The sequence below is a fragment of the Lissotriton vulgaris genome, chromosome 1_1 (assembly GCF_964263255.1).
Source record: "Lissotriton vulgaris chromosome 1_1, aLisVul1.2, whole genome shotgun sequence".
Taxonomy (NCBI): domain Eukaryota; kingdom Metazoa; phylum Chordata; class Amphibia; order Caudata; family Salamandridae; genus Lissotriton; species Lissotriton vulgaris.
Genome location: NC_141685.1, coordinates 811,733,019 through 811,743,433, shown reverse-complemented (window position 1 = coordinate 811,743,433; position 10,415 = coordinate 811,733,019). Strand labels below are relative to the sequence as shown.

Here is a 10,415-nt window from a genome sequence, read left to right as displayed (position 1 = left end):
TGGGTCTTCCCACTGCCAGCTTGAGTTCATTGAGTGTAATGGCTGGATTTTCTGTTTAGATGGGATCAGCCCCCAGGGGCCCCTATGACCCAGCCAAAACGTACTCACCTTCCGTCCTCAGGACCACCTATCCAGGCACCTGGTACCTACCTGAGGATAGGGAACTCGCAATATACAAGCTCATATTATTAAGAACACCACTAAATCTATAGGGATACTAAGAATATTACTAGGGATATCCATACACTACACTTATTCACATCAGTTGGTCTCGCGGTCGCCTCGACCCAGACCGTTCTACCCCAGGGCAGATCTGACACACAATCCGGCGTGTCTACACACGGGCCTGCAGAACCCAATGCTCTCTTTTCCAGCGTTCGCGATCCTGCGAAACATCCACGGTGATCTCCCTCTCACCGCTCTCACTTAGTCTTTTACCACAATCCGGTGGCTTTACACACTGGTTTGACACTCCAGTGCTCTCATTAACGCCGCGTGTCAAACGACGACCACATTCCTATGAACACCTATACATATATATATATATATTGGGATATTATCTCAGCTGTCTACTCGGGATGAAACTACAATAATAACTTTAGATGTGGGTCCGGATTATATAATGTACTCTCTGCTCTTGGTATCAAAGGTCCACTCACTCCCTATTTATGTGATCACCACTCACCTGATTGGGATTACTCATCCATTCATGCAGCAATTACCTAGGAGCTATGTTTACCCTTAGTGAACAAGAATAGGGATTACACACCAGTTAGTTATAAACTGGGGACATTTATTACAGTAATATAAACATTTATGCAAATCTAACAAAGGCTATAGGTAGAACACACCGCTTGAAAGAGAAAAGATTACACATAACAGGAACACTCCGCTGAAAAGGAAAAGATTAAGTATAGCTAATGTGATGAAAACAATATCACCTGATTAGTGTGAAGTCTTGTTCTAGCTGTCATCTGGGTTCCTCTCTCGTCTGTGCCTTGGCTCATCTCATGCTCTCTCTCCTCTCCTGCACTCTTGGGTACACCTCTGCGCTGATCGCTCTGTCTCTGGACTCCTCTCCCTCACACAAACCGTCTCTTCACCTTGCGTCTTCAATCTTTTAATAGTTCCTGCCGCTCTGATCACCGTTCATTCTGTCTCTCTTATTCGCTCTATCTCTGCACCAATGTCCAATTCCATCTGCTCCCATAGGTTAATCCACGAGCTCTCCACTATCTCGTCTAAAAGGCATTACTTCAGACTCCAGCTATTCACACTTCCTCCTGATAAACCACTGCTTCTGACTGCTTCCTTCAGTTCCAGCTCACTATTCAACTCAGCTCTTCTCCAGATTGAACCCTCTCTCTCTCTCTGCCAACTCCACTCCACTGCTCCTCTCTGCTGGACTCTCCTCTGCACGACTCACTCTCTCCTCGACTCCTCTCTGACTGACTGACTCCGCCTCTGCACTTCACAAATATAGAATGCTGTTTCCTCATGGAAAGTTCCAGCCAGCTGCCTTGTCTGACCAATCCCATGCACCAGGCTCCTTGCGCTAGACGCTCCCACAGTGACCAGTCTGCTTGTTTCGTCTAGAGACTGAGCCCGGGAACAATTCCTGATTAGATTCAGCTCTGGCCGGTTCTCTCCGGTCCGCTTAGGGCGAACAACAGTTATAACTATCAACATTGCTTTTGCCCTAGAAAGCCTCTCTGCTTCCATCAAGATGGAGTCTCTCTAGCTTTAGGCCTGAAAGGGGTGAAATGCTCCTTAGCTCTGTCAGAATACCTACATGAACCATACCAATATGTCTAATATGTCAAAGCCAATAGGCAATAGACAGGTTAAAGTCAAGAATAAAGGCATATTAAGCAGCTATCCTCTTCTAGGTCTGGAAAAAGGGCTTAAAAGGGCCAACACAGGCTAAGAATACCTATACTAGATGCGAGCAGGATTAATGATCTATATCACTTCTAAGTAAAGCCAAAAACTCTGCCATAACATTCCACCCTTAGATCCTTATCATGCGAGCATCTATATAAACAATAACATCCATCTAAACAAACATCAACATAATCTATCCAACATAGGCTAAAAATACCTATCCTAGATGTGAGCAAGATTAAGATCTATATCACTGCTAAATATCCCTGCCATCCACCCTTAGATCCTTATCTTGCGAACATCTGACAAACAATAACATCTAAATAAACAAACATCAACACAATCTATCAACAAATCAAAACCTAAAAAACTCCCTAAAAACAATGACAACTCAAGAAAATTCCACCTGAAACTCAATTGTAGGGAATAGAAACCTAAAAACAAATCAAAGCACCCTTGACTCGAATGCTGAAACATATCTGAGATTGGATCTGATAACAACAGAAACTAACCAAAGCATCCTCAAACTAAATGTTCCTCAACTTCTAATTATAAGTGGTGAAATCTAATGATGTAGGGACTTATGTGTTGAATGAAAACAGCAAGGGGCCTAAATGGGCCTACTTCGGACAACTTAAGGCTAAATGTGTTTCAACTTCTAATGAGAAAACAAGAAAGGGCCTAAATGAGCTCTACCTACTATAGGCAACTTAAGCTAATGATGACTCATGAAACCATTGGTGTAGGTGCTAATATGTGAGACGAAAATAACAACAGGCCTAAATGAGGCCTACCTGCTGACATTAGTCAATTTAAGGTGAAATCTGAGAAATAAACATGACAAACTGTTGCAAGGTCTGGATAAACATTAACACATAATCATACTAAAAGACACACCACCCAGAACCATCTAAATTGTAAGGTAACCACCCTTTGATCAATTAAGGTGAAAATGCAAGAACAGTAAAAAACTACAACCCCAGTCTACAAGATAACTAGTGTAACATCAAGCTTAAATCACACAGTGGAGCACATATGTGCGCCATCATTCAAAAAAATCCTTCATTTGGGAAAAACTATAATAGGTGACATATTTTTGTTTGCTTTAAAAAGTGGGGCCTGCTTGTACAAGGGAGTATGGATCAAGTCCTTTTATAATCCTGTAACAAATAAAACATGTTTGGGTTTCATTTCTTTTTAAAAGTGGGGCCTGCTTGTCCAAGGGATCATTCAATGTCCAAATTCATTTATAATACTGTTACAAAGAAAACATTTTTTTTTTCTTGTTCTTTAAAAGTGGGGCCTGCTTGTAGTATTGCAGGCCAAGGAATTAAATAACTTAGTCACAATAGGTGACACGTTTTTTTGCTTTAAAAGTGGGGCCTGATTGTCCAAGGGATTATTTAATGTCCAAATTCTTCAGTGTAGGCCACCACCCTGCATCCTGGATACTTCCTCCAATGTGGCCATCCATCACCCGGTCTGGTCTGGTCTGGTCTGGTCTGGTTCCATCATCCAAAACAATAAACTAAAATAATAACATGAAAATAAAAAGCTAAAACAAATAAAGGGAGTGGGCAGATGCACGCACGCACCCCAACTGCAGCAATCCTAGAAACCAGAGAACAAGTATCATTATTCTTGTAAAATAAAATTTTCCATTTAAAAAGCACCCCGGGTGCCTTTCATTATTGAAAAGAAAATATCCTAATTAATTAAAACATTCAAAATTTAACTTTTAGCAACATTGAGTGGGGCCTAACATACCCTAATCCTAACTAAGTCAGTCTCACCCTTCTGGGCAAGAGTCATGCTACAGTGTGAAAAAAAATTGTAACACTGCCAAATGATGACAGCATCAGCAGGGCACTGCAAGCTTCCCAATTTCCATGGTCAGAGAAGCCCAGGCCACCCCGCCCTTAAATAAACAAGCCGTGCGCGGAAGAAAATTGGATTGTAGCCCATCATAACACACTGGGACGTGATCTAAACTTGCAGAATGAAAAAAAGTTTGTCTGCGCAGACCAGCTGGGCTGCCAAGGTCAAAAAACAAATTCCTTTTGCCTGTTCTCATGGCCTGATTCTCAAACTAACGGAGGCGAATATTAATAAAAAAAAAAAAAAAAAAAAAAACAATTCTGTTACAGTGTATTGCCAATTAAAAAAGATCCAATTTTTTTTTTTAAAAAGACGTTTGTCCACAAAACATTTAAAAATATGAGCACTTATTTAAAAGGGGCAACTATCTTTTGCACACCAAATTATATACATTCTGCATTTGAGAAACGAATTAACATGGCCCATTTGTCAAAAAGAAATAATTTGTAAAACAGCATAAAATGCATATTCATTTCAACATTATATTTAAGTTCACATTTTTTGATGACACATTTATAAAAGCATACATTTTAATTCACATTTGGGAAAATAATAATGTCACGTTTTAACTTTTTTCATTTAAAAGCACATGGTTGCCTCACACTAATTAAAAGCACATGTTACCACGCACTGTCGGGCAAGATTTATTATTCTAAACCTATTATTATTGCAACCATCACATTCCTGTCTAGATGGAAACCCCTCACAGAAATAATTAAAGAAAACAGCTCGTAGCGTGCACTCTAGGGCTATCTTTTTAACATTTCTCTCATTTTAAAAGAACAGCTTTCTCCGTAATTCACTGGTTGATTTATAAACACTTCAGTTCCAAAGTGAACCCACACAAATACGTAGACGCATTTCAAAAGGAATGTGAAATGAACAGAACTCTTCTCAAAACACAAGATGTTACCTTTCCGTCAAGAAACTGACAAAGCACGTAGGCTGACCAAGGAACCAAAAAAAAAAAGTCAAAATCAAACCATCAAATAATCCTTAAAATAATTCACTGACTTTTATAGTCAGGTCAGATAACCATGCATGTTGACAGCATGTAAAAAATAAAGGCTGCCATCTCAACTCAAGATATTAACCCTTTGGCAGCTCAAATGGAAACATTTCCCAACGTCCATTTTTACATGGGAAAATCATTAGCACATTTCTTCACGTTTACAAATGACACGTACATATTTTCAAAAACGTTATCCCCAAGCACCCGAGAAAGATCCAGCTCTCTCCTGCCAAACGTAATGAGAACATGCCCTGTCCAAGCCATGACCACATGGCGCTATTCACAAGCCAAATTTACAAGACAAGCCTTTCACAAACAACATTTCCAAGGCGCAATGCACAAGGAACACAACTGATTAACATAAGAACATGCACCTCACAAGTCACAATAATATGGCGCTATTCTAAAGCCATATTTACAAGACAGTAAACAAACTCAAAAAACAACACGCTTGTCATAAGGAATATATCCAAAGCACCATTCACAGGCAACACAACAGATCAACATGAGAACCTGCACCTCACAAGCCACATTAAAATGGCGCTATTCTAAAGCCATATTTACAAGACAATAAACAAACTCAAAAAACGACACGCTTTTCACAAGGAATATATCCAAAGCACCATTCACAAGCAACACAGCAGATCAACATGAGAACATGCACCTCATAAGGCACATTAAAATGGCGCTATTCTAAAGCCATATTTACAAGGAGCTATATTCTAAAAACTCCACAGATCATATTAAAATGAACACATTTCATATTGCACAGCATAAGCAGATGCAGCAAGCAATTTAATGGGCAATTTAAAAGCACTTTTTACACACATTTATACAATTGGACCATCACAAAGATGTAACTGGCTTCCTCATGTAATGCCATCCTTCAACTCTGACAGTTTAAACACCAAGATGAAAACCATTCCTTCCACCCTGAATAAACCAAATGCCATGATGTAATACAATCTCCTCATGCTGCAACTGTTCAAGCCAATAGATCTAACAGGCTACATAAACTGCAACATTACGCCAGATGGAACTAGCGTTCAGGGCATTCCCTCAGAACTCATGGGCAACTCTCTAAGCACATGGCCAGGCACACAGAGTTCGTAAACTGTCCGACTACGCCAAAATGTAATTGGCGTACATGGCACTCAGGGCACTCCCACACAACACATGGGAAACAATCTAAGCACATGGCCAGGCACACAGAGTTCGTAAACTGTCCGACTACGCCAAAATGTAATGTTTGGCGCTTACTCACAACACATGGGGTCACACAGAGTTCGTAAGATGCCGACTACGCCAAAATGTAATTGGCGTTCAGGGCACTCCCACACAACACATGGGAGACAATCTAAACACATGGCCAGGCACACAGAGTTCGTAAGATGACGACTACGCCAAAATGTAATGTTTGGCGCTTACTCACAACACATGGGGTCACACAGAGTTCGTAAGATGCCGACTACGCCAAAATGTAATTGGCGTTCAGGGCACTCCCACACAACACATGGGAGACAATCTAAACACATGGCCAGGCACACAGAGTTCGTAAGATGCCGACTACGCCAAAATGTAATGGCTGGATTTTCTGTTTAGATGGGATCAGCCCCCAGGGGCCCCTATGACCCAGCCAAAACGTACTCACCTTCCGTCCTCAGGACCACCTATCCAGGCACCTGGTACCTACCTGAGGATAGGGAACTCGCAATATACAAGCTCATATTATTAAGAACACCACTAAATCTATAGGGATACTAAGAATATTACTAGGGATATCCATACACTACACTTATTCACATCAGTTGGTCTCGCGGTCGCCTCGACCCAGACCGTTCTACCCCAGGGCAGATCTGACACACAATCCGGCGTGTCTACACACGGGCCTGCAGAACCCAATGCTCTCTTTTCCAGCGTTCGCGATCCTGCGAAACATCCACGGTGATCTCCCTCTCACCGCTCTCACTTAGTCTTTTACCACAATCCGGTGGCTTTACACACTGGTTTGACACTCCAGTGCTCTCATTAACGCCGCGTGTCAAACGACGACCACATTCCTATGAACACCTATACATATATATATATATATTGGGATATTATCTCAGCTGTCTACTCGGGATGAAACTACAATAATAACTTTAGATGTGGGTCCGGATTATATAATGTACTCTCTGCTCTTGGTATCAAAGGTCCACTCACTCCCTATTTATGTGATCACCACTCACCTGATTGGGATTACTCATCCATTCATGCAGCAATTACCTAGGAGCTATGTTTACCCTTAGTGAACAAGAATAGGGATTACACACCAGTTAGTTATAAACTGGGGACATTTATTACAGTAATATAAACATTTATGCAAATCTAACAAAGGCTATAGGTAGAACACACCGCTTGAAAGAGAAAAGATTACACATAACAGGAACACTCCGCTGAAAAGGAAAAGATTAAGTATAGCTAATGTGATGAAAACAATATCACCTGATTAGTGTGAAGTCTTGTTCTAGCTGTCATCTGGGTTCCTCTCTCGTCTGTGCCTTGGCTCATCTCATGCTCTCTCTCCTCTCCTGCACTCTTGGGTACACCTCTGCGCTGATCGCTCTGTCTCTGGACTCCTCTCCCTCACACAAACCGTCTCTTCACCTTGCGTCTTCAATCTTTTAATAGTTCCTGCCGCTCTGATCACCGTTCATTCTGTCTCTCTTATTCGCTCTATCTCTGCACCAATGTCCAATTCCATCTGCTCCCATAGGTTAATCCACGAGCTCTCCACTATCTCGTCTAAAAGGCATTACTTCAGACTCCAGCTATTCACACTTCCTCCTGATAAACCACTGCTTCTGACTGCTTCCTTCAGTTCCAGCTCACTATTCAACTCAGCTCTTCTCCAGATTGAACCCTCTCTCTCTCTCTGCCAACTCCACTCCACTGCTCCTCTCTGCTGGACTCTCCTCTGCACGACTCACTCTCTCCTCGACTCCTCTCTGACTGACTGACTCCGCCTCTGCACTTCACAAATATAGAATGCTGTTTCCTCATGGAAAGTTCCAGCCAGCTGCCTTGTCTGACCAATCCCATGCACCAGGCTCCTTGCGCTAGACGCTCCCACAGTGACCAGTCTGCTTGTTTCGTCTAGAGACTGAGCCCGGGAACAATTCCTGATTAGATTCAGCTCTGGCCGGTTCTCTCCGGTCCGCTTAGGGCGAACAACAGTTATAACTATCAACATTGCTTTTGCCCTAGAAAGCCTCTCTGCTTCCATCAAGATGGAGTCTCTCTAGCTTTAGGCCTGAAAGGGGTGAAATGCTCCTTAGCTCTGTCAGAATACCTACATGAACCATACCAATATGTCTAATATGTCAAAGCCAATAGGCAATAGACAGGTTAAAGTCAAGAATAAAGGCATATTAAGCAGCTATCCTCTTCTAGGTCTGGAAAAAGGGCTTAAAAGGGCCAACACAGGCTAAGAATACCTATACTAGATGCGAGCAGGATTAATGATCTATATCACTTCTAAGTAAAGCCAAAAACTCTGCCATAACATTGAGGAGTGTCAAAGCCTGGTCCATTTTATTCTCTAAAACAGCCACCCGAAACTGCAAATCGGAAAGGTCCTTCTTGATGTTCAGTTCAAAAGAGCTAGGCTCTCCTGTGGCTTGAGGTGTGGGGCCAGGGGATTGGGATTGTCCGCTGGTGGAGGTGCTACATACTGGTACCTTGGAGGCACCTTTGCCGGAATGTCCATTTCTGCCAGAGCTCCCCTTGTCAAGTGTTGATGGTCTGAGCAGAAAGCTTGTCTTCCTCATAATGCTTCCTCATGACCCTGTGTGCCTTAGCGACTATCCTGAGGTTGAAGTAGCACTCCTTTCATAGGGTATGCTTTCTCTGCTGGTCTAGGGTCATGTTGTCTGTTTAAGCAATAAGGATAACTCTCAATCCAAAGGGTGACTGGGAACAGGTACAAAGATCATGAAACAATACTAATTTCACAACATCTAAGGTAGCAGCCCCTACAGCCTACCTTTATCTTGCAGCTTAGAGTGCACAGACACATGCCTATTATCTATCACATCAGATTTACTAAGGCGGGCCAATTGTTGCACAATGCAAATGCAACACCTTGGCACATCTAGGCATAACCATGTCAGTGCTTAGTATGCTTGGTGTTGGACTTGGCTTTTTTTGGCTAAAGTTCCCTAAACTTTTTGCTTTCCCCCTAGACCTTTTTTCTGACATGGTGTTGCCGACTTAGATGCTTTGGGCACGTTGCCACTGCTGGTCAGTGTCAAAATGCAAGTGCTCCCTGTGTAAAGTGTTATGGTAATTGGTTGTCCATGATTGGTATGTTTGCCTTACTAGTAAAGTTCCTAGTAAAGTGCACTATGTGTGCCAGGGCTGGTAATGTAAATGGTACTAGTGGGCCTGCAGAACTAATTGTGCCACCCACACCAGTAGCCTCAAAATAGAGAACGCCGCCTGCCATTGCAGAGCCTGCGCCCAGTTTGTTAAACTGCCATGTTGTCCTGACAAGTGCACCCACTTGCCAGGCCTTACTCTTACCTTTCTATGCACATCAGACACCCCTATGGTAGATCCAAGGTACCCCCTGGGCAGGATGCAGTACATGTGAAAGGTAGGAGATGTACTGAGGTGTGTACCATGTCCTGACAGTGAAATAATCTCCATTTCATTTTTCACTGTTGAAAGGCCATCTTGCCCATAGGATAGAATGGGGAGGCTGTGTAATATGTTTCCAGCCTATCCTCCCAAAGGCTTAAGATGGAGCGGTGAAGTTCAGTATGCCTGAACTCACAGTTCAATAACACATCTTTTTGTGAAGGTGGTTTTTGCATTGCGTGTTTAAAAGCCACCCTTTTAGAAGTGGCTGGTTTTTTGTGCTCTAACATTTCTGTGTGTCTTTTCCTGGTTGTGGATTGACTGGATCTGAAATTGATAGGATCTGGGCAATGTCTTGACCCAAGGGAGGAGGTGAGACAGCAACAGGCTGACCTGCATCTGGAGAATAGGGGAGGAGTAGCCCCTAGAGGTGAAGAGGCCTGGGCTGCCACCATAAAACAATGGCTCCATCTCTCGCTGAAATCCAGACCAGACCCCCGCTATCAATGGAAGAAGGTGTCACTGGCAGGGAGACACCCAGCACTGGTTTGGACAGGAGTCAGCGTCCCCCTGAACACAAAGACTTTTAGGGGTATAACTATGAGAGCTGAAACCCCTGAACGTTGGATTATTCAAGACTGAAAAGGATTGACACTACTTTGTGGTCAAGAGGAACCTCTGCCAAGGAAGAACCAGCTGAAGACACTGAAGGAAAGGATTAACCCTTGCTGTGTGTACTGGGGCTAAGCTGCAGTTTGCTGATTTAACCAAGGAGAGGCTAAAGGAACTTTGCTGTGTGCTATGTCCCCCTGTTTGAAAGGACTTTGCTATGTGCTGTGTCCTGAAGTAACTGAAGCCCAAGGGTCCGAGAGCTGGCTCCCTGTTGCGGAAACTCAGGAACACAAAAGTTTCCAGGAGAGTCTCAGTGACGCTGTGTGCATGTGCTTTTTGCAGCCTGAGACCCTCGTAAGAATTGCCCTATGATCATGGGCACCTGGAGTCCAAGCAAGTCTCAGCGACA

The 10,415-nt window shown here is 43.0% G+C and overlaps 1 long non-coding RNA gene across 1 annotated transcript; it reads right to left on the bottom strand.

Annotated features, from left to right (window-relative positions):
* Positions 1–772: 772 nt before the first annotated feature.
* On the bottom strand, positions 773–7,745 carry LOC147747931 (uncharacterized). Its single transcript, XR_015308465.1, has 5 exons — positions 6,244–7,745; positions 6,006–6,172; positions 5,294–5,896; positions 3,188–5,148; positions 773–3,094 (listed from the first exon to the last, which is right to left on the bottom strand). It is a non-coding gene; the product is annotated as an uncharacterized LOC147747931 (long non-coding RNA).
* Between the last annotated feature and the right edge of the window lie 2,670 nt (positions 7,746–10,415).